The sequence below is a fragment of the Symphalangus syndactylus genome, chromosome 1 (genome assembly GCF_028878055.3).
Source record: "Symphalangus syndactylus isolate Jambi chromosome 1, NHGRI_mSymSyn1-v2.1_pri, whole genome shotgun sequence".
In the NCBI taxonomy this organism is placed as follows: domain Eukaryota; kingdom Metazoa; phylum Chordata; class Mammalia; order Primates; family Hylobatidae; genus Symphalangus; species Symphalangus syndactylus.
Window position 1 is genome coordinate 77,806,971 of NC_072423.2, and position 22,036 is coordinate 77,829,006.

Here is a 22,036-nt window from a genome sequence, read left to right on the forward strand (position 1 = left end):
TACCAGTATCCACGTACATCTATTCAAAAAACCAGATGGAAGCAGCCTGGTAACGGTGATGGTCTGGCCTAAAATGATCTAGGTCTAGAATTTATAAGTGGAAGAGAGCCCTGAATGTCCTTAGTTTAATTCCTGTATTCATAAATGTGAGGATTAAGAATTAAAGGGGCTAAGTGACTTGCTCCTTTGGATTTGCCCAAGGACCCATGGCTAGCTGCCAGCTAGTGGCAGCAATGGAACTAGAATCCAAATGAAAGTTTTTCCCATCTCACATACTCCCAATTTTTACAGAACAGATAAGGGAAAATTCACGGCACCACTTGGAAACTGGTTACTCCACATATCTTCCTCTCCAGCTCGTGTCCACCAAATGACAGCCAATCACATTTGACAATGTGCAAATCAACGTTCACCCAGCACTTTCTGTGCACAGGGACTTTGGGGAAAACAGGAGAGTAAGACGAAGCCATTCCATTCCATGGCTCAAGAGCTCATCATCTAGTTGGAGAAGCGAGGCATTCATCCAATAGGTCTGTCAAGCGACCACACGCCAGGCACTGCTGGAGACGCTACAAGGCATGAGCTAAGCAGACTTGGTGCAGGACACGGACCACATGAAAGCAAGGCAAATAAACAGGCAAGAAGAGTTCAGATGGAGCCCATCAGGGGCAGTGTGAGGGAGAATGTCTGGCCACTCGCAAAGATGGGGAGGCTGGAGGCCAGCTCTTCTCAGAGGTGTGATATTTGAGCCGGTATGCTTGGAGAAGAAATAGACAGCCTGCAAAAACCTGGGAGAAGAGATTTCCTGGGCCAAGGGACAAGGAGACACAGGCCAGAGGAGCAGGTAACCAAGGAGGTGGAGGGTGCGAGTTAACCTCAGAGAGTCAGGCACAAAACCAGGACAGGCAACGTTCATTTAGCCCAGGTGAGGAGTTTGGATTTTTTTCTAAGGGGCCAGAGGGCTTTATTGCACAGGAGAGACATCATCTGACCATCATCCCAAAGCTAAAACAGAAGTCCACATGTAGACCGTGACAAATGAGTGTGCTGCCACCACAGAGGGACAGCTGAGAGGTAGCTGGGAGGCCGGCTGTGGGTGGCGGATGTGAGAAGGGGGACAAGGTCACCACAGAAGCATCACGAGGAAGGCACCTGTTTGCCTATTTCGGTGTCTGACCACACATTTGCTTATTTCCGGTCTTGGAGGGAATGGCAGCTTTTTTGTGACCCCAGTTACCTTTGCGTTTCCCTCCCCAGTGCTGAAATATACAGGCCAAATAATTTCCTTAACGTTCCTGTTGGTTGTGGGAGCATATGGAAGATGTTGCTAATTTGGGAAGAAGAGGAAAAGCTTTCCAAGAATGAGGAAAAGCTTTCCAAGAAGTAGGAAGAGCGTGCAGAGACGCCCGGACAAGAGGCTTCATGCAAAGCTGGGGCGATGAACCCCAAGAGGTAAAATGCACTACCTGAAGTTTCCCACCAGGCACGGAGCAGAGTGGGTGGCTGGAGAGGCCACCAGGGGTGGACTCCTGGCCCTCAGCAGTCCAGCTCAGGGTGCCGCTTTATCCTGAGAATATAGGGGGTTTCCACAGAAATCAATGCCTAGGAGTGAGGGATTGGGTGTGCCTGTTAAATGTCATTCAGGCTGTGGTATGGGGACGAGGCTGAATATGAGACAGAATGGAATGGGTGAGGCTTCCTGGGGGGTGTAACAGTGATTCAGGTGAGAATCAAGGAGCCCTCAACTAGGATGGACCAGAGGTCATTCACCAAACCTCAGAGTGGCATCCAGAATGTCACACTGCCCTCTTCACGTGGGCCAGATAAGAAACTATTAAAAGTAAAATAGCCAGATGCTCAGGGCCTTACTTTGTGGATGGTGATTTAACACATAACACGGAGCACTTCCAACATAACCACATGCTAGACACTTTCCACCTATTGTCTTATTTGAGGCTCACAGCAGTTCTGACAATACATAGAGACTATGTCAGGAAGGAGGCCCAGGAAGCACAGCCGTGGCTGTCAGAGCCTGGCCGAGGTGGCTGGGTGGTCCCCACTGTGCTCAGTGCGTGGGCACATTGGGACCCCTTCAACAAAGCAGAAGGCAAGCGGCATCTCAGTGGACACCTTGCCCTGTTAACAGGGGAGTTGGGGGAAGCAGCCTTTAAAAGAATGCTGGGGCTGCCACCGGGTTTCAGACATCAGGAAGTCCACGGCCAGGTCCTGGCACCCTCAGCCTGAGCCTTCCCTGGCTCCCCTTAACTCCCTTCCTGTCCAAATTCCTCACTGCCAACCTCTTCAACTTTCTTATTTTCCAACCCTGAAGAGCAAGAGCAAGAGAGAGAGGTATTAACAAAAAGTGCCTTTTTCTGCCTGCAAAGCCCTCCCTAGGCTCTGAAACCCCAATCGCAAGGAAGGCTCTTAAACCTCACCACCCTGCCCCTCGCTTTCTGCCAGGCTGTGGGAAACCAATGCCTCCTCAACATTTTTGCACACTCTTAAGGACACTTCATGGCTGCTCTCCATGCATCCCATTTTTTTAACACACCCTCATGCCCCTTGAGTCATGAAGTTTAACATTCTCTTCAAGTTTTCCCAAAAGAACCAACTTACACAAAAGCATTGATGAGCAACGTGGACTTTACAAATCGGTGTCTCTACTCCGATCTTAGCGGGAAACCTCAATGTCCACATTGGACATGCCCTTTGTTCTAAATCCCTTCTCATCTGCTTGACTCTTGGGTGAGGGGGCAGCATGGCCTCTGTCTCCTCTCATCCCCTGCCACCCTCTGCACAGCATCTGTCCTGGCACGCTCCATCCCGAACGCAAAGTGATTCAGCCTTCCCATTCCTCACCTGGCGTCACCTCCCCAAACCCGGCAGTCCTTCAAGAAAGGAACACTCCATCTCAGCCCTATGCAGAAGATGGGGTAGCCATACCATATAAACAAGGGTCTTTAAATTTTATTATTTTATTTTTGCTTCTGGCTCTACACAGAAATCCAGGGTTGGGCTTCATTTTTGCTCAAAGATAAGTGTCTTCTACAAGGGTCCATGTTGCAGGAGATGTGTGAAGACCACCAGCCATGGCTTCCAAAGCGGGTTAATCCTGACTGGCTCTCACTCTGAGGAATTATGCCTTTCCCAGCTCCAAACCCAAGGGGTCTTACTTAAGAGGACAGGTCATCAGGGTTTGACCAAAACTTCTAATAATTTTCCCCCTGACAAGAATGCAAGCTGAGGATATTTTGAGGAATGAGACCGAAAGTAAAGAGAATGGGCTCAAAGGACATTACTAGAAAGTATCTGGGGAATAAAGAGATGTGATGGGGATTTGAGAAAGAGCAAGAAACGCTGGGCGACAGGATCGCCTTCATGGGTCTTGGTGTGGCCATATCACTCCTCACTTCCGAGCTCAGTGTGTGTGTGTTTGTCAGAAGCAAAGGTGCACCTGCCCCAAGGGTGGGTGACAGACAGAGCACCCAGGCCACTGGTGAAACCAGCTGGGCTTCTCCAGGGGCACTGTCCCTGAGTGAGGGACTCTGCTGGCACCTGACTGCGATGTTTGCCTATAGGTTGTGGTCTGTTGCAATTAATTGGCTTAGGCAGTAAATCATAACCTAAGAGCACCCACTAAATGTCCTTCCAGGGCCAGCCTACTTGTCACCTGTGAAATGAATTCAAGCTTCTTCCCGAACAGAGAGGTTACATTCTAAATAGGTAAGAAGTCAGTCGCCAAATCATACTGTGGATCCCTTTCCTTCTATAAGGGTTTTATAAGCTTTAGCTCCCCCTGCCATTAAAAAAAAAACAAAACAGAAAAATTCTCCCAAGATTTAGAAAAAAGAAAAATTATTGTCTCTTATCTTCTGAGTCTTCATTTCCATCTCAGGGTTTTCTTATTTTTAGTCCTTTCTCAGAGCCCACACTTCAGCCAACCAAATTTTCTCTCTGGCAAACGTGAATAAAGCAAAACTGTCCAAAAACAACCAAAGAAGATCCTTGTCTTCCAGGCGGAAAGACCAGGGAGGTCCTGCGTGCAGCCCCAGCTCAGCCCTGAATCCCTCCTGCGCCTGGACAGCTCCGGAATGGAGAACACTCACTGACCCTCCCCCAGCCCTCTCCGTCTTTCCTTAACCTCAGCCCACCTGAAAAAGCTGACATGTTTCAAGGACTTTAATCATCTGATTAAACATGGAAAAGTGACAAAGAAAAGTCAGTTTTATAAAGTCTAGGTTTTGAGCCCCTTGTAGCTCATCCAGCATGTGGCTTCCCAGCTACCAAGGGTGTTGTCTGGGCTCTCCACTGAGAAAGTTCAACTTTTAAAATCTGCAATAACCTTGTTGTAACCACCCTTCTTTTGGGGAGGATCTTAGCAGCAAAGGTCACAAACTGAAATAACGACAGGGACCAGGCAGGAGACATAAAATGGCCCAAGCTGTCACCATCAGCCTCTCTAAGGAAAAGAAGACAGGGCCTCAGGGCACGCTGGGGCCCATTCCTCAGCCCCAGCCTCTTCTCACCACAGGGACACACACGCCCAAGGCCTTCTAGTCTTTTCCAGAGAAGCCAGAAACAATTTTTTTGTATGAAAGTTTCCCATTTTAAAATGCCTCTAACCAATTCAAACTGTCTTAAAATGCTGTGGGAACCAAATCCCACATCTGTGCTGCTTGGGGTCTGCCTGCGAGGGGCTGGCGTATTTTGTGGCTTAGCACAAGAGCCACTCATGCATCCCCACCCCAAGGGGAGGCACAACTTTCCTAGAGTGCAAATTGTGCCAGCACCTTTCCACCAAAATGCACCGCTGCAGCACCACCGCGCCTTCCCTCTGCCTCTCTTTTGAGAAATGCTGAAGGCTTTTTCTGAAATTGGCTATTGATCTGATTGTCATTCAGACTCACGTTTGCATTAATGCTCTCTTTAGTAACTTAAGAATTTTCTCCTTCCTTCCTTCCTTCCTTCCTTGCTCCCTCCCTCCCTCCCTGCTTTTTCTCCTTTGGCTGGAGGCGCGGTTTCGCCATGTTGGCCACGCTGCTCTCCAGCCCCTGACCCCGAGTGCTCTGCCTGCCTCCGCCTCCCGAGGTGCTGGGACTGCAGACGGAGTCTCGCTCACTCAGTGCTCGCTGTTGCCCAGGCTGGAGTGCGGTGGCGTGGTCTTGGCTCGCTGCAGCCTCCGCCTCCCAGCCGCCTGCCTGCCTTGGCCTCCCAGGGTGCTGGGATTGCAGCCCCTGCCCGGCCGCCGCCCCGTCTGGGAGGTGGGGAGCGTCTCTGCTCGGCCGCCCCTCTGCCCGGCCGCCCCTCTGCCCGGCCGCCCCGTCTGGGAAGTGAGGAGCGCCTTGCCTGGCCACCCATCGTCTGGGAAGTGAGGAGCGCCTCTGCCCGGCCGCCCCGTCTGGGAAGAAGTGAGGAGCGCCTCTGCCCGGCCGCCCCGTCTGGGAAGAAGTGAGGAGCGCCTTGGCCCGGCCGCCCCATCTGGGAAGTGAGGAGCCCCTCGGCCTGGCCACCCCGTCTGGAAAGTGAGGAGCGCCTCTGCCCGGCCGCCCATCGTCTGGGAAGTGAGGAGCGCCTCTGCCCGGCCGCCCCGTCTGGGAAGCGAGGAGCGCCTCTGCCCGGCCGCCCCGTCTGGGAAGTGAGGAGCGCCTCTGCCCGGCCGCCCCGTCTGGGAAGAAGTGAGGAGTGCCTCTGCCCGGCCGCCCTGTCCGGGAAGAAGTGAGGAGCGCCTCTGCCTGGCCGCCCTGTCTGGGAAGTGAGGAGCGCCTCTGCCCGGCCGCCCCATCTGGGATGTGGGGAGCGCCTCTGCCCGACTGCCCCGTCTGGGAGGTCTACCACGGAGGCCAGAATCAATGTGGGGGCTGGACGTGGTGGCTCACGCCTGTGGTCCCGGCACCCTGGGGGGCCGAGGTGGGTTGATCACTTCAGGCTAGGAGTTCGACACCAGTCTGGCCAACATGGCGAAACATATGAAAAATACAACAGACAAACCAACCAACCCAGCGACAACAAAACAGGTCTACCCTGGAGTCATACTCTAATTTTTTCTATTTTCCTCCCTTTCTGATCCTTTATCCCACTTTCTTTTTCTTCCTCTTCCTTCTCCTTCTTCTTTGTCAAATAGAGGATTGAGTTATTATCACTGATCCATATAAAGTCCCTCTCTCATTTATTTTAATTCCCACTCCCCATTTCTATTCCCCATCTTCCCATGTGCAACCTTCCTAATATGTTTGATACGCATCTTTTTGTTTGTATGTAGTTTTAGAAAATGTTTATTGTTTTGTGTGCAAAAAAAAAAGAATTTTCCTTTTGCTTTTTTCCAGAAGGATGGAAAGAAAGGTGGACAGAGGGGCAGATACGCTTTATTTCTGAATTATAGCTCAAGATTCAGGTGCTTCATAGCCAGAAAACTCCCTAAAGTAGCTCAGATGGAAGTACAAAAGATACAATTTTTAAATCTGCCCTTTTCAGTTCAGTACAAGGAATATTAATTCTGCCTTTAACAGCACAGACCTAACTCTGTGTCCCAGGACTATCCAGCTCTCCCACCCCTAGGTCGGACCCCAGTCAGGTGGAGCATTTTGCTTTGGGAAATTTTATCTCAGGGATTCTTTTGTTTCTGGAGGACAGCTTTTAAAAATAGCCACATAAAATGAGGAAAATGACTGAAGTCACTGGCATTATGTCTGTCTTTTAGAAATAGTGCCATCATCACCTCAGTGCCACCGGGCACATGAGGGGCTCACAGGCCAGCGATGCATCACTTCTTGACCTGTACAGTTTTTATGTCTTGTTGGGGGCCTACAACCAAGCGTGACTTTATGCACCAGATCCCTCAGGTGGGACCCCCAGAAGTGCTCCTGATCTTTACTGGGGGCTTCGTGTCCCATCTGGGCCAGCCTGGGCCTTGCTTGGAAGTGTGATGTTGTAACATACCCTGGCAGAAAAAAATAGGCAGTTATATCACGACTGACATAAATGTGAGTTTTATTAAGTGCACAAAACACTTAGATTTGTTCACTCAGACAACCGTCTGAGGACATACCATTTACACACTACTTTAAATTATAAAAGACTGGACCTGTCTTAGTGTAACTATTTGCCTTTTACAAAAGTACTCTCCCAGACATTATCTCATTTGATCCCTGAAAAACCCTCCAAGAGAGAAGACACTGCTGGGCTCCCCCTGCTCCTGTTTTGCCAGTCAAGATAGTGAGGTGGCCTGTCTAAGCCCCTGTCATCAAAGCGGTGCAAACAGAGAGCTAAATACCAGCTCAGGGCCTGTGGCTCAGGAACCGCGGCTTTCTCACCTTCCCTTGATGGTCTTTGGGTGCAAGGGCCCGCACTAAACCTAAACATTTATAAGAAAATGCAACAATTCCTGTTGTAAGGAATATTTTGTTGAATGGGTTACTGCATCTCAGCAAATACACTTTGGGGAGTGACAGAACAAAATCAGAAACCAATGTGGTGCACAACATCAGGGTCCATGAGATATTAGACATCCATGCCTGAATCAGGGAGCACCTGTGCCTTCGGTAGACATTAGTTGTCGACAAAAGACATGTGATTAAGTAAAAAAAAGTTCAGTGGCGAAATGAATCCTGAAAATAATTTAGAGAAAGAGAAACCAGAGTGCTGTGTTTGGTAGCAACAAGTTTGTCAGCGTGGTCTGAGAGAGAGAGAGGTGTCAGTATGGAAAAGATTAGGCTAAAGAGCCAGAAATGCCAGAAGCCCCCAAAACCTGACTGGCCACTGTAGTTTCAGCATATAAAAGTCAAAGTCGCCAAAACTTTTAAGCCAGAGTCTGCTAACCAAATGTGACTGAGGCAGGAGTCTCAATCGATAGAGGTTTATTTAACCAGAGTTTAGGGATGTGCCCAGGAAAAACATGAGTTACAGGAGTATCTGTGATCTGAGCTTTCCAAAGAAGGTTGTGGAGACTCAGTATTTAAAGGGGAAAAAAAACAGCAGGAAGGAAGGAAGGCAGCGAGTGGAGGCACTAAGACAAATGGCTACACTTCCTTGTGAGCAATTCATGACAGAGGCCATGTGAGAACCTGGCTGATGGATGAGGCTATGACACAGGGTGGTGAAGTTGCAGTTGTCTGTCTGGGAACAAAAGAAAGGTGGTATTGTGTGACTCACTTCGCAAGCTTAACTTTCCCTTTGGCATACTGAGTTTGGGGGTCCCAAGATTTTATTTTCTTCTACAAGACTAATTTGCACCTTCTGCAACACATGTATGCTAAGTGCTGGATAAAAAACACAGAGCCTTTAACAGATTCTGAATAGAGAAAGGCTCATACTTTATGATAAGGACTCGAAATAAATTAAGAGGATACAGAGCCAGAGCGTGGCAGGGAGGCATTGTGAGATAGGAAAATGAGAGGTCATTTTGCTGAGCCCTAGATGACAGCTGCCGGAGGCAGGAGCTGACTGTGGGTTCTGAGGCAAGTGACGAGCCAGCAGGGCTGTGGAGTCTAAGGCAGGTGACCAGCCATGGCTGTGGGGTCTGGGGCGGGTAGCTGGCCACAGGCAGCACAGCAGGGCTGGAGGCAGACATGGCTTTCGTCTGTGTTCTAATTCTCACTGCTTTGTGGAGAGTAGATTGGAGTCAGGCAAGCAACCAAGAAAAACGGCCAGTGCGGCCCACTTGAGAGATGCCTTGGCCCAGCAGGGCTGTGAGAATGGGAGCGTGGGTGGTGGACCTGAGCCCCGAGGCCCCTTGGCCCTTTCCTCATTTCAGATGGGCTACTCAAGAGACAGAAGTCAAACAGATTTGACAGATGCTGCCGCCCAGGCCCAGAATCTCCCTAGAGACACCATCTTCTCCTTTTCTCTGCCAGCTGGCCAGGCTGGTCAGCAAGACCAGACTCGCTTCTGCTGGCTGAGGCTTAGCCACACCCTGAATGTGCAGAGTGCCAGCCTGATGTGGGAGGGGAGGGTGAACAGGGTGGACTGGGCCTCCAATGCCATGCCCTGCCCCCTATCTTTGCCTGCTCCCTGCCTTTCAGGGCAACTGGAACCCACGCTGCAGGCTGGCCCCTCCGGCCCTCCTCATTTACGCCAAACGTGTCTGCGGAACTGTGAAGCATGAAGAGGAAGGAGTTCGACAGTTTGCCGCTCTCTCGACCGTATCTCTCCCCCAGCCCCAGCCTGTGGCGTGCAGCCCTGCTGGCGCTAACCTTCCCTGGTTACTGTCCTCCCCTCCAACTGCTGCAGAACCAGCCTCTAACTGCCTGCACTTCCAACTGCTGCCAGCAACTGCCACTGACTCAGAACCTTCTCAGGGTTCTTGCTGCGATCCAAGCTGAGCTCAGCCCCTCCACCCGTCTTTTCCTTCTTACTCTCCTTGAGCTCTCCGGTCTCTGCCCAGACCTTGCTGGTTCTCTCAAGGTTTCTAACTGGGGCTGAGGGCTGGCAGTTATCTTCAAGTGTAGATCTTGAGCATTCTCAACACCCAAGCCTTTTGAAGACCCACCAAAATACGCTGTCAAAAACAGCTCAGGACCACACGACAGTCTCTCTTAAAAAGAATATTTTGCTATGGAAGCAGAAAATCAAATTCTCACATCAAAATCACACAAAGGTGCTCTGAAGCCAGCTCTGCCCTGGGTGGCTGCCCTCTCCCTGCCGAGCTCACTGGGCCTCCTGCTGGCCTGGGTCCTCTTGTCACTTGATATATCATTTCATCCTCCCCCCAGACACCACACTCTCTCCTCTTCATAGCCAAATTTCTTGAAAATTTTGCTAATTGTTAGGCGCCATGAGTATATTTTATCACTTTGGGACGTAGCTCTGAACAGCTCATTCTAAGGCTCTGTTTGCGCTCTTTGTATTGTCAAGCTCTGTAATACACAATGGCGCTACAAAGACAAATTTAGACACCACACCTTTAAGAAATTCAGAGGGACCTAGGCAAAGTGCTCTGTGAAAACACAGAAGGAAGCAACCAGCAGCCTAGAAAGGTCTGGAGGGGGTCCTCTAAAGAAAAGGGGCTTGAGTTAAATTGGGAGTGGTGAAGAGGAAGTCCCCAAGAAAGAAAATGGGAAAGACAACAATGATGGCTTTCATTGTGAAGACAGTGGAGGGTCTATCAGACAGCAAGGCCGAGATCGCGGCTGGCTTCAGAAGCCGCCACCTGGAAACCCCCAGCACTGTCCAGGTCTTGCCTCTGCTCCTCTTTGAGAGTGCATTTCCTTCTTTTCTCTCCATGACCGGCGTCCACTGATGCCCCTGGGCTGCCCCGGCAGCTCGGCCCTCCCTGCCTGCCTCCTGGGTGTCTGGCTTGATGCCTGGGTCCAGATGTGGGGGGCAAGGGAGAGATTTTGCCTTGGCCCCTGAGGGTTCTCTGAAAAATAACTGACATGAGGCAGATTGATTAATAGGAGACAATGCATACAAATTTATTTAACGTGTATCCACAGGAGGCTTCAGAATGAAGTCCCAAGTCCCCAGTAAGATATAGAAGTTTCTAGACCATCTTGAGGTTATAGAAAGAATACAGGCTCAGAGCATGACCAAAACTAGGTTTTAGAGGCAGGACAGGTTATGGCCAGCAAAGGTGGTCTAGAGGAAGTCCCTCATAATACAGCCCCAGAGGAAATAGATGGTAAATGTTTCCTTTCAGAACTTTGGAAGTGTCAGAGTCTCAGTCTCTCTTAGATTGAGGAAAGGCCTAGAAAAAGAAGGCCTGGCTGCAAGAAAGGAGACTCTCTATAGATGCAAGTTTCTCCCGCAAGACAGCTTTGCAGGGCCATTTCAGTCTGCTGGCCCTATGGCAGCCATTTCAAAAGAAGTCAAAAAAATATATTTTAGGGTAAAATATTTCGATTTTCTTCAACGATCAGTCACTCATTTGGTGGTGCTGTTGTTCCCAGGAGTAGGAGCCCTCCCAAACCCTTCCTAACACCACCTCCTTACAGGGAGCTGCTGCCATGCTGACCTAAGCCGTGCCGGGCTTCCGCAGAGAGCACTGCCGGGGATCTCCCTCAACCATTTCCAACACTGGATGGGTGCTGCGCCCTGGACAGCTGCCAGGATGTTGCCAAAGCCTGCCACACCCAGTGGACCCACTGTGTTTCTGATGCAGATGACCTTGTCTCTGTCCTGGAGTCACGCGTGACCAAGCTGTGCTGCTGCTTTTCCAATACTCTTAGGGAGTGGGGCTCCACCTTGCTCCTTTCCCCGTGCATGGGAGGGTGCATTCCTAAAACTGAAGCCTATCTGAATTACCACATGGTATGCTGGCAAGCTAGGATTTCCAGGGAGGAAAAAAGGAGAACAGAGGAGAAAAGAAAAAGCCCTTATTTCTAATATTTCCTAATTTCCATGATGTAAATACTCCCACCTATGGCCAGTCCCACGCTACAAATAGGATGTCCCTGCACTGGGGCAGGGTGGCGTAGAAAAAGTTGCAAATGTCAGGCCCTCGCAAGCCAGGGGAGCCTGCCATAGCCAGCACCTACCCTCGCCAGCCCCTCCCTGGGGATTTGTCTGAGCTGCTGGGAGCCGTGATGCTGGCTGTAATGACTGTCCATCTCGAGTCCCCTGCTCACAGGGTCTTTCCTCATGCGTGGCCACATGGCCCCTCAGGTCTGATGGCACTATCTGCCACTTCCATGACACATGGGCTGTCAGTGACTCTGTTTTCAAACCGCAGCATGAGCTCGTAGTCGTTTCCCTCAGGGTCTTCCTGCAGTGCTGGTGTTGCACCCAGGAAGCAGGGCACGTCACCTTCTTCCTCTCCTTCCCCACACTTGAAGAATCTGCTCTGGGGCTAGGTGACCAGATAGGGTGGGGGATGCCCCACTTTCCTTGTGAATGCTTCTCAGCTCTCTTCTCAGCACTTTGCCCAGTCACTTCTTCCTTTGGGAGACCATGATTAAAATAACTTTCACTCATTCACTGCTAGACACTTGGGTTTACAGTGAATTAGAAAAACAAGCTTCCTACTTCCAAGGAGCTTGGGTTTAGTTCCTGTTCCCTGTTCAAGAGTTTCAGTCATGCTAAAAGCCACTTACTGCTTGGGAAAGCTTTCTAGGCAGAGAAAAGGGCAATTGCAAAGGCACAGAGGCAGAAACCGACCTGGTATTTAAGGAAAAGAAAGAAAGTCTGAGAGAGCGACGGAGACATTTTGCAAGGGGAGTGGCAGAGTGGCATGAATCAGAGAGGGGCAGAACCAGAGCTTCAGGGTGCGCAGTCTGAGGAGAGGAGGCAGGGTTTTCATTCCAACTGCAAAGGGAAACAAAGGTTTAGAAGATGTAGAGTGACATTATTGTATTTATATTTTTAAAAGATTACTGAAGCCACTTTGTACTGGAAGCAGGGAAATCATTTGGATTAAGTTCCTACAGAAAATCAAGTGCAACGAGGTAGCCATTTGAATGAGGGTTGAGGGAACGGAGACAGCACTGGAAGTACTTGAGATGCAGACTGACGGTGGAAGTGACAGGACTTGATCACTGAGTTGATGTGGAGCAAGAGAGAGAGAAAGGAAGCCTCCCAGTTGTTTGGCTGGAGCCCTGGATGGGCCATGGCATCCTTCTCTGAATTGGGGAAGAGAAGAAATGGAATCGAGTTGGTGGGGGCAGTATGAATCCACTTTGCTCTGGTTAAAACAAGATGCCCATTAAACACCCAAAAGGAGATGTCAATTAATGAAGTATAGGAGCCTGGAACCCAGGGGAAGACATGAGGACTACAGATGGAAACATGGGGTCACCAACATGTGGGCAGAGTGTCTCTCACAAAGCAGAAGTAAAGCGAGAAAGAGAAATCCACAGCAGCAGAAAATAGGGGATCCTCTCTAACACAGAAGTGACACCACACTCAGCAATGGCTCTTCTTGGTGTTTACCAAAATGAGTTGGAAAACCATGTCTACACAAAAACCCTCACACAATGTTTACAGCAACTTTATTCATAATCGCCAAACTATGGAAGCAATCAAGATGACCTTCCATAGGTGAATGGCAAACTGTGGTACATCCAAATAGTGGAATATTACTCAGCTCTAAAAGAAATGAGGTATCAAACCATGAAAAGACATGGAAGAACTTTAAATGCATATTGCTAAATGAAAGAAGTCACTCTGAAAAGGCCACACACTGTATGAAACCAATTCTATGACCTTCTGGAAAAGGCAAACCTGTGGAGACAGTCAAGGATCAGTGGTTGCCAGGGGTTGGGGGAGGAGGTGATAGGCAAGGCAAGGAGGACTTTTAGGGCAGTGAAACTATTCTGTATGATCCTTTAATGATGGATGTGTGTCATTATAAATTTATTCAAGCCCAGGACCAAGTGTGGTGGCTCATGCCTATAATCCCAGCATTTTGGGAGGCCCAGGCAGTTGGATCACCTGAGGTCAGGAGTTCAAAACCAGCCTGGCCAACACGGTGAAACCCCATCTCTACTAAAAATACAAAAATTAGCTGAGCGTGATGGCACCTGCCTGCAATCCCAGTTACTAGGGAGGCTGAGGCAGGAGACTCGCTTGAACCTGGGAGGCAGAGGTTGCAGTGAGCCGAGATCATATCACTGCACCCCAGCCTGGGCGACAGATTGAGACTCAGTCTGAAAAAAAAAACAAAAATTTTTGTTCAAGCCCATAGAATGTACAACGCCAAGAGTGAACCCTAATATAAACCATGGAATCTGGGTAACAATGGTGTGTCAGTGTAGGCTCATCAGTGGTAAGAAATGAACCACTTAGCTGGGGATGTTGCCAGGGAGGGAGGCTGTGCATGTGTGGGGTGGGGTGTGTGCGAACTCTCTGTACCTTCTGCTCAGTTTCACTATGGACCTAAAACTGCCCTAAAAAACAAAGTCTGTTTTTTTAAATTAATTCATTTAAACCAATAATACTGCTTCTAGCAACATTTGCTAAGGAAAACATCAGAATGAATAACAAAAATAACATGTCTAATGATGAAGTGCTATGTAATAATTAAATTTTGTGTTTTCAACCATGTAATAAAATAGGAAAAAAAGATGGAAAAGGAGGGAAAATATCTAGGCTGAGGCCATTTCCTTGTGAAGAGAGAGCCCCAACAATTTTCATTAACAGACGGAGGGCACCACCCATCCAGCTGGGAGCAGACGGAAACCGAGAGCCACTTCTGAAAGAAGACAAAATTGATCATGCAAATGTGTTTGAATGTGATCAGAGGAGATTCTTAATGCTGGTGGAGGGAGCGGGGCGGAATGTGGAGTGGAATTAGTAATAAGAACATAGAAAACCAGTATAGACAAAAGGGATTACTTACTCAGAGGAAACATAACAGCATGTAGAAGTGGAAAAGCGATTCTGTTTTACTAACTGGCTGACCGGTAAATGTGATTTACCTAGTCATAATAAATACCAAATGGTGATCTAAGTTTCAGTGACACTCTCTTGGGATTTCTGAGAGGGCATGACAAGGGAGTGTGATGTGAAGGGTCGGGTTTGGCGTGGAGGGTGAGCAAGAGGTGATAACAGGAGCTGAATTCCCATCTTCCCTAATGGGAGGCCCAAAGATTATGCCTGAAATGGAATAATCAAGATGTAGGAACGTCAACATGGAAATCAGAAGAATAAAATAATTTTTTTTTTAAAGAAGAGCTAAGAAAGTTGAAATCGGTTACTTCCTGAGAGTAAGAAATGGGTGGGAAGACTGGCAGAGGAAAGCTAGTTTTTCATACACATTAGAGAATAATTTGCCTCTAAATTATATGTATATAACTTTGATAAAAATAAAACTAAACCAAAAAAAAGTTTCTGAGAGATGATGTGTCAGACACAGCACTACAGCTGATAAGCACTGGTATTTACTGAGTGCCTAGCGTGTGCCGCGCAATGTTCTAGGCACTAGAAATACACCAGTGAGTGGTCAGACACACGCACACACCCTTCCAAACACATACATGCCCATAGGTTATCCAGCAGCCCACCGTGTGTAGCGTGAGTCATGACATTGCGTGCTCACAGCAGGAGGCTGGTGTGAGATGAGAAGTGACCAGAATGGGAGCCAAGAGATCTGAAAATTGTGAGATGCGTCAGGCTTCATCGGCTTGTCCAAATGCTGCTTCTCTGTTTCAGTTGTTAAATAATTATTTTCATCACACCCATGATATTTAAAAATACATTCACAGTTCACTGTTTATGCAGTTTAATTTTATACCTAGTAATTCATTTAATACCTCATTTTCTGAGTAGTGTGCTAAAGTATCTCCCTGAGCAATTCACCATGATAATCTTGGATTAGATAAATGAAATTACCAGAAAATGTCTTGTGTAAATTTCATTTTTTGCAATATTTTATCAATCATTAAAGGAACACATAGTTACTAAGTTCTCCCTTTACTTCTTGAGTTCCTTCTTACTGGAGGTGTAGCATTTGGGTGCTTGTTTTTAGTTTTCTTATTGGTGTTTTTCTGGCAGAGTCTGAGTAGAAAAAAAAAAAATCAAGAATCTAAGTCCATGTCCACAAGCGAACTATGTGGGGTACTACACTAGAACATAAAGCTATTTTGCGCAGGAAATATTAGTGGCTTTACAATTAGAATTAAATAGCTAACATTCCATTTTTTAAATTTTTAACTGGCACTAATTTATGTACGTATAGGGTACAATGTGATGTTTTGATTTTTGTTTACATTGTAGAATGATTAAGTCAAGCTAATTAACATATACATCACCTCCTATACTTACTAGTTTTTTTTGTGGTGAAAACATTTGAGAATCTACTTCCACGCCACATAAGGAAGGCTTAGCCACAGCTGCTCTTACGCTGATGTAGGATGCCCTGTGACTCTCCTGGAGTGTTATGAGGAGTTGCTCTCAGGCCATTTCTCACCTACCTTCTGTCTCACAGAAACTATCTCTGAGAGAGTTTGCATCTCCTCCTCCTAAGTCCTGATGCAGTCTGACGACTTTGGGCTTGCCTTCTCCCGCACGGTCTAGCTGTAGACTATGACACTGTTAGTGACAGCATGAAATTAACTCCTCGGCCACGGGCGCTGCACCACTCGTGTTGCATTGTCACCTGCCCCTGATGTTCTGGTATTGTCTCTTGTTCTGGTGTTGGGACAAGGGATGTCGTGAGACATCACCTTTGCTATTCTTGATTCTGTGGTCCATGTAAGTCATAAAAGAAAAAAGAATCTACTCTTAGCAATTTTTAAATATAAAATACAGTATGGAGTTTCCTCAAAAAACTAAAAATAGAATTGCCATATGTTCCAGCAATCCCTCTACTGGGCATGTACACAAAGGAATTGCAATCAGTATGTTGAAGAGCTGTCTACACTCCCATGTTCACTGCAGCACTACTCACAGTAGCCAGGTTATGGAAACCAGTGTCCATCAATGGATGAGTGGACAGAGAAAATGTGGCATGTATACACAATGTAGTACTATGTGTATATTCACATTTTTAAGGGTGCACAAAACTGCCTTCAAGATGCAAAGCTCCTCCATGTCCACTTGCACCTGGGTCAGGTTGGGGACAGCCCTCATGACAGCCATCTGGCCGTGGCTGTGAGAAGCATTCTGGGTCAGGTCAGTCAGTCTCTGTCCATTGACCCACAATGGGAACCAGATGCATTCTCAGCTCACCAAACACTCCCTCCAGGGGTCCAGCAGGGCCTCACTCACTTCCCAGATGGAAATGCCCTCTCAAAGTGCCTTCCCAGGGAACTCTTCAAGCACAGCTCAGCTCAACTATTCTCTAAATCAGTGTCCTCAGATTGTTTTGTTCACTCAATCAGAGAGAAAATATTTCAGTCCCAAACCTTAATGTGTGTATCTTTATCAACTATACTAATTAACATATCATGATCATTATGAAACATACACACAGGACAGTATGAAATGAATCTAGATAAAATATGTACTTTTTAGAGAGAGATGTACTTGTTTTTTTGTCTGAAATCTCAGGAAACCACTGTGCACACTCCCTGAGAGTATTTACTCATGCCTCAGAATCCCTCAGCTACCTGAACCATGGGAAGAAGTAAATATATCCCTCCTGGGTCTTGGGTTCACCTCAGTGCCTTCCTCTGCACTGCTGGAGACATGGAATGAGCCAATGCCTAGACTGTCTGTGGCTTGAACTAGATATCACTGTATGCAAGAATTACCTATAATCCCACTACTAAGACACAACTCTGCTTATACTTTAGAATGCAGTTTTTCAGTGACTTTCTACACATCAATATGTTTCTTTTCAAAATGTTCTGTTTTAAAGTTCCTTTTGGAGGGCTGGGCATGATGGCTTATGCCTGTAATCCCAGTGCCTTGGGAGGCCAAGGGGGAAGGATCGCTTGAGACCAGGAGTTCAAGGCTGCAGTGAGCTATGATTGAGCCACCACATTCCAGCCTGTGCAGCAGAGCAAAACTCTATCTCTAAAAACAAAACAAAACAATGGCTGGGCGTGGTGGCTCATGCCTGTAATCCCAGTACTTTGGGAGGCTGAGGTGGGTGGATCACCTGAGGTCGGGAGTTCGAGACCAGCCTGACCAATATGGAGAAACCTCGTCGTCTCTACCAAAAATACAAAATTAGCCAGACGTGGTGGCAGGCACCTGTAATCCTAGCTATTTGGGAGGCTGAGGCAGGAGAATCGCTTGAACCTGGGAGGCAGAGGTTGCAGTGTGCAGAGACTGCACCACTGCACTCCAGCCCGGGCAACAAGAGCAAAGCTCTGTCTCAAAATAATTAATTAATTAATTAATTAAAAGTTTCTTTTTTCATTTATCACAAATATTTTCCATGCCACTAAATTTTCAACATTCTTTGTTACCATAATGTTGCATAATTTACTTAATTTTTTATACTTCATGATTTTTAAATGTTCTATTGTGGACATTTTCAAACATAAATAAGATAGTTTAATGAACTCAAATGCATTTATCACTCACCTTCAACAATTTTAAACATTCTGCTATATTTATCCCTAACTCTACCCACTTCCCACACCCCACTAAAGTTTAGTTGTTTTAGGTAAATTTATATATACTGCAATGCACATATCTTAGTTGTACAGTTTGGGAAAATAGATAAATCAGAGTAACCCATATCTGTACCAAATAGTGAACATTTTTCATCTCCCCCAAAGTTCATTCATAGCACTTTTCATTAAGTACCATGCACCAGAGGTAACCATTGTTATAATTTCTTTTCAACTTGAATTAATTCTGTTCCAGAACTACATATAAGTGGAGTGTGTACTCTTTTGCGTTGGCTTTTTTACTCAGTATAACATTTGTTATACTGAGCATATAACATCTGAGATTTATTTACATTGTGAAATGTATTAGTCGTTTCTTCTTATTCACTTGCATTTTGCTTATGACTAAAGATGTTGATCACATCTTCATTTGCTCATTGGTTAATCATATACCTTCTTTTGTGGAGTGTCTGTCCAAATACCTTACTCGTGTTTGAGTTCTCTTATTTTCATTGGTTTATAGGAGTTCATTGTGGGTATAAGTATTGCAAATACTTTCTATTTATTCATATTAGTAGTATATTTTAACATGCCATTTTGAATTTTATGAAGTCAACTTTATCAGCTTTCCTTGAATGGTTAATATTTCTGTCCCATCAAAGAAATCTTTGTCTGTCTTAATGTCACAAAAAATATTCACCTACGTTTTCTTCTAAAAAAGCTTCATAGTTTTAGATTTTATCGTTAGGTCTGTATTCAATTATTGATTATTTGTGTGTGATATGAGGTGGGAGACAAGGTTTGCTTTTTTCTAATGTGGACATCCAGTTGTTCCATCATTGTTTGTTGAGAAAACTTCCTCCCATTAAGTTATTTTGGCACCTTTGTTGACATCCAATAGACCATGTTAGTGTGGGTCTATTTCTTCATTCAGTTGTATTTCATTGATCTGTTTGCCAATTCTTATATATCACACTATCTTGATTACTGTGGCATTATAGTGAACTTTAAAGGAAGGTAATGTAAATCCTCCAACTTTGGTCTTTATCAAAATTCCTTTGGATATTTTGGGTTGTTTCCATTTCCACATAAATTTTAGAATCCGCTTTTCAATTACTATGAAAAAGCCTTCTGGGATAACAATTGAGATTGCATTGAACCCACAGGTTAATTGAGAAAATAAGCACCCTAACACATTGAGCATTCAATCTATCACAGCTCATACCCCTCCATTTGTTTAGGTCTTTAATTTCTCTCAGCAATGTTTTGTAGTTTTCAATATAGAGGTTTTGCACATCTTTCATCAAATTTATTCCTAAGTATTTCATAGTTTGGGATTCTATTGTGATGAAAATTTTAAAATTTCATGTTCCAATTGTGTTGTTGTTGTCTTTTAGTATACAGCAGTATAATTGATTTTTGTGTACCTTGTATCCTGAGACCTAGCTAGACTCACATATTAGCTCTAGAACGCCTTTAAGATTATTCCTTAGTATTTCCTATATAAACAATATGTCTTTTGGGAATACAGACAATTTTACTTTTTCATTTCCAATCTTCACACTTACAAATTCATTTTCTTGCCTTATTGAAATGGCTAAGACCTCAAGTGTAATGTTAAATTAAAAGGTTGAGGGGCCAGGTGTGATGGCTCACATCTGTATCCCAGTGCTTTGGGAGGCCGAGGCAGGAGGATCGCTTGAGGCCAGGAATTTGAGACCAGCCTGGGCAACACAGTGAGATCCTGTCTCTACAAAAAAAAAAAAAAAGAAATTTGTTTTAATTAGCCAGCATGGTGGTGTGCGCCCATAGTCTTAGCTACCCAGGAGGCTAAGGCAAGAGGGTCACTTGAGCCCCGACAATTAGAGGTTATAGTGGGCTATGCTCATACCACTGCACTCCAGCCTGAGTGACACAGAAGAGAGACTTTGTCTTTTAAAAAAAGAAAACTGATGAGAACAGACATCCTTGCCTTGCTACCAATGTTAGGAAGTTTTCAGCATTTCACTATTAATTAATGATGTTTGCTGCAGGATTTTAGTGACTGTCCCAATACCAGAAGTTTATTTCTGTTTATAGTTTTTTCTAAGAGTTGGAGTTTTTTCATAGCTTGATATGGACTTTTTTCAAATGCTTTTTCTGCATCTATTGAAGTAACTATGCCATTTTTTGTTAGCATAGTAATGTGGTGAATTGCATTAACTATTAAATATGAAATCAACCTGGCATTATGGGGATAAATCCCACTTGGTTATAACATATTATTTTTCTACATTGTTGGATTGAATAATATTTTAAAGTTTTTTTGCATCTATGTTAATGAGCCATCTTGGCCTAAAATTTTCTGATTTTATATTTTATGTCAAGTTTTTGTGTTCATATTGTGTGGGCCTTAAGTCACAGAGTATTTTTTTTCTTCCTCTGTATTCTGAAAGAGTTTGCATAAGATAGGTAATATTTCTTCCTTAACTGTTGTATAGAATTCATCAGTGAAATAATCTATACCTGGAGTTTTCTCTGTGAGGGCACTTTTAAAGCAACTCTAATTTCTTTACTATATATACCACTATTCAGGTTTTCTGTTTTTTTCTTGTACTAGTTTTGGTAAGCTGTATTTTTTCATTTGTTCATTCCATCTAAGTTGTCAAATGTGTTGACATAAAGTTGTTTATAATCTTCCCAGGTTATGATTTTGATACATAGAGACTCTATAACACTATACCCTCTTTTAAACCTAATACTGGTAATTTGTGTTTCTTTCTTGTTAGAGATTTATTAATTTTGTTAAACTTTTCAAATAGTAGTATTTTGCTTTCCTCATTTCCTCCTGGTTTGTTTTCAATTTCTTTGATTTTTGCTCTTCATTATTTCCTTCTTATTTTGGGTTTAATTTCTTGTCTTTTTCTAGACTCTTAGGGTGGAAATGAAAATCAGTTATTTTAAGGCTTTCTTCCTTTTGAATGTAAGCAATTAAAGCTATGAATGTTACATCTAAGAACTGCTTTAGCTATATCTCACAAATTTTGATATGTGTTATTTTCGCTGTCTTTAAGTTTGAAATACTTCTCATTTTCTTGTTATTTCTTGCTAGAATCACAGTTTATTTAGAAGTTTATTGTTTAATTTCCAAATATCTGGGGACTTTCTACATACTTTGCTGTTATTCTCATTTAATCCCATTGTGGCCAGAAAGCATGCTCGAAGATGCTCAGTATTTTATAATTTGTTAAGACTTACTTTTGGCCTGAGGTCTGCTCTATCTTGATGAAAATTCCACATCAACTTGGGAAGAGCATTTTGTCCTTGTTAGGTGTAGGTTTCTATAAATATCAGCTCATTAGAGATGGCTTATACTTCAGACCTTCTGGTTTTTTAAGCATGTTAAAAGATCCAATTTGTTTGTGGATTTGTTTGCTTCTCCCTTTTGCTCTTTCAGATGTTATATTTTGAATTGCTGTATACACATTTATATTTGTTATGTCTTCCTGATGTTCTGACCCTTTTCAACATGATGAACCAGTCCTCTCTGTTCTCAATAAACCTCTTATCTTGCAGCCTATTTTGCTTGATGTTAATATAGACACTCTAGGTTTCTCACGGCTGATGGTTCCATGTCTAGTGGGTTAAATAGTGCTCCTCCATAATTCACTTCCACCTGGAACCTCAGAATGTGACCTTATTTGTAAATCATATTTGTAGATTGTAATTAAAGTAAGGATCAAAATGAGATCATATTGGATTAGGATGAGCTCCACATCCAATAAGACTGAACTTATAAGGACACACAGGGACAGAAGAAAGAAGGCCATGCAAAGACAAAGCCGAGATTGGAGTGATGCTGCCATAAGCCAAGCCAAGAAGAAGCCACCAGAGGCTGAAAGAGGCCAAAAAGTATCCTCCCCTAGAGCCTTCAGAGGGATGTGGCCTTGCCAACACCTTGACTTTGCCTTCTGGTCTCTAGAACTGTGAGATAATGAATTTCTGTTGTTTTAACTTTCTCAGCTTATAATTTCTGACCACAGCCCTAGGAAATTAATACAGCATGTACCTTAGTAAGTTTATGCTACAACATAATATCATGGACTGAGTGACTTAACAATTTA

The 22,036-nt window shown here is 45.1% G+C and overlaps 1 long non-coding RNA gene across 1 annotated transcript; it reads left to right on the top strand.

The window, feature by feature from the left end:
- The first annotated feature begins 1,205 nt into the window (after positions 1-1,205).
- Positions 1,206-6,143, top strand: LOC134736923 (uncharacterized). Its single transcript, XR_010121414.1, has 3 exons — positions 1,206-1,452; positions 3,653-3,723; positions 3,913-6,143. It is a non-coding gene; the product is annotated as an uncharacterized lncRNA (long non-coding RNA).
- Positions 6,144-22,036: the final 15,893 nt, after the last annotated feature.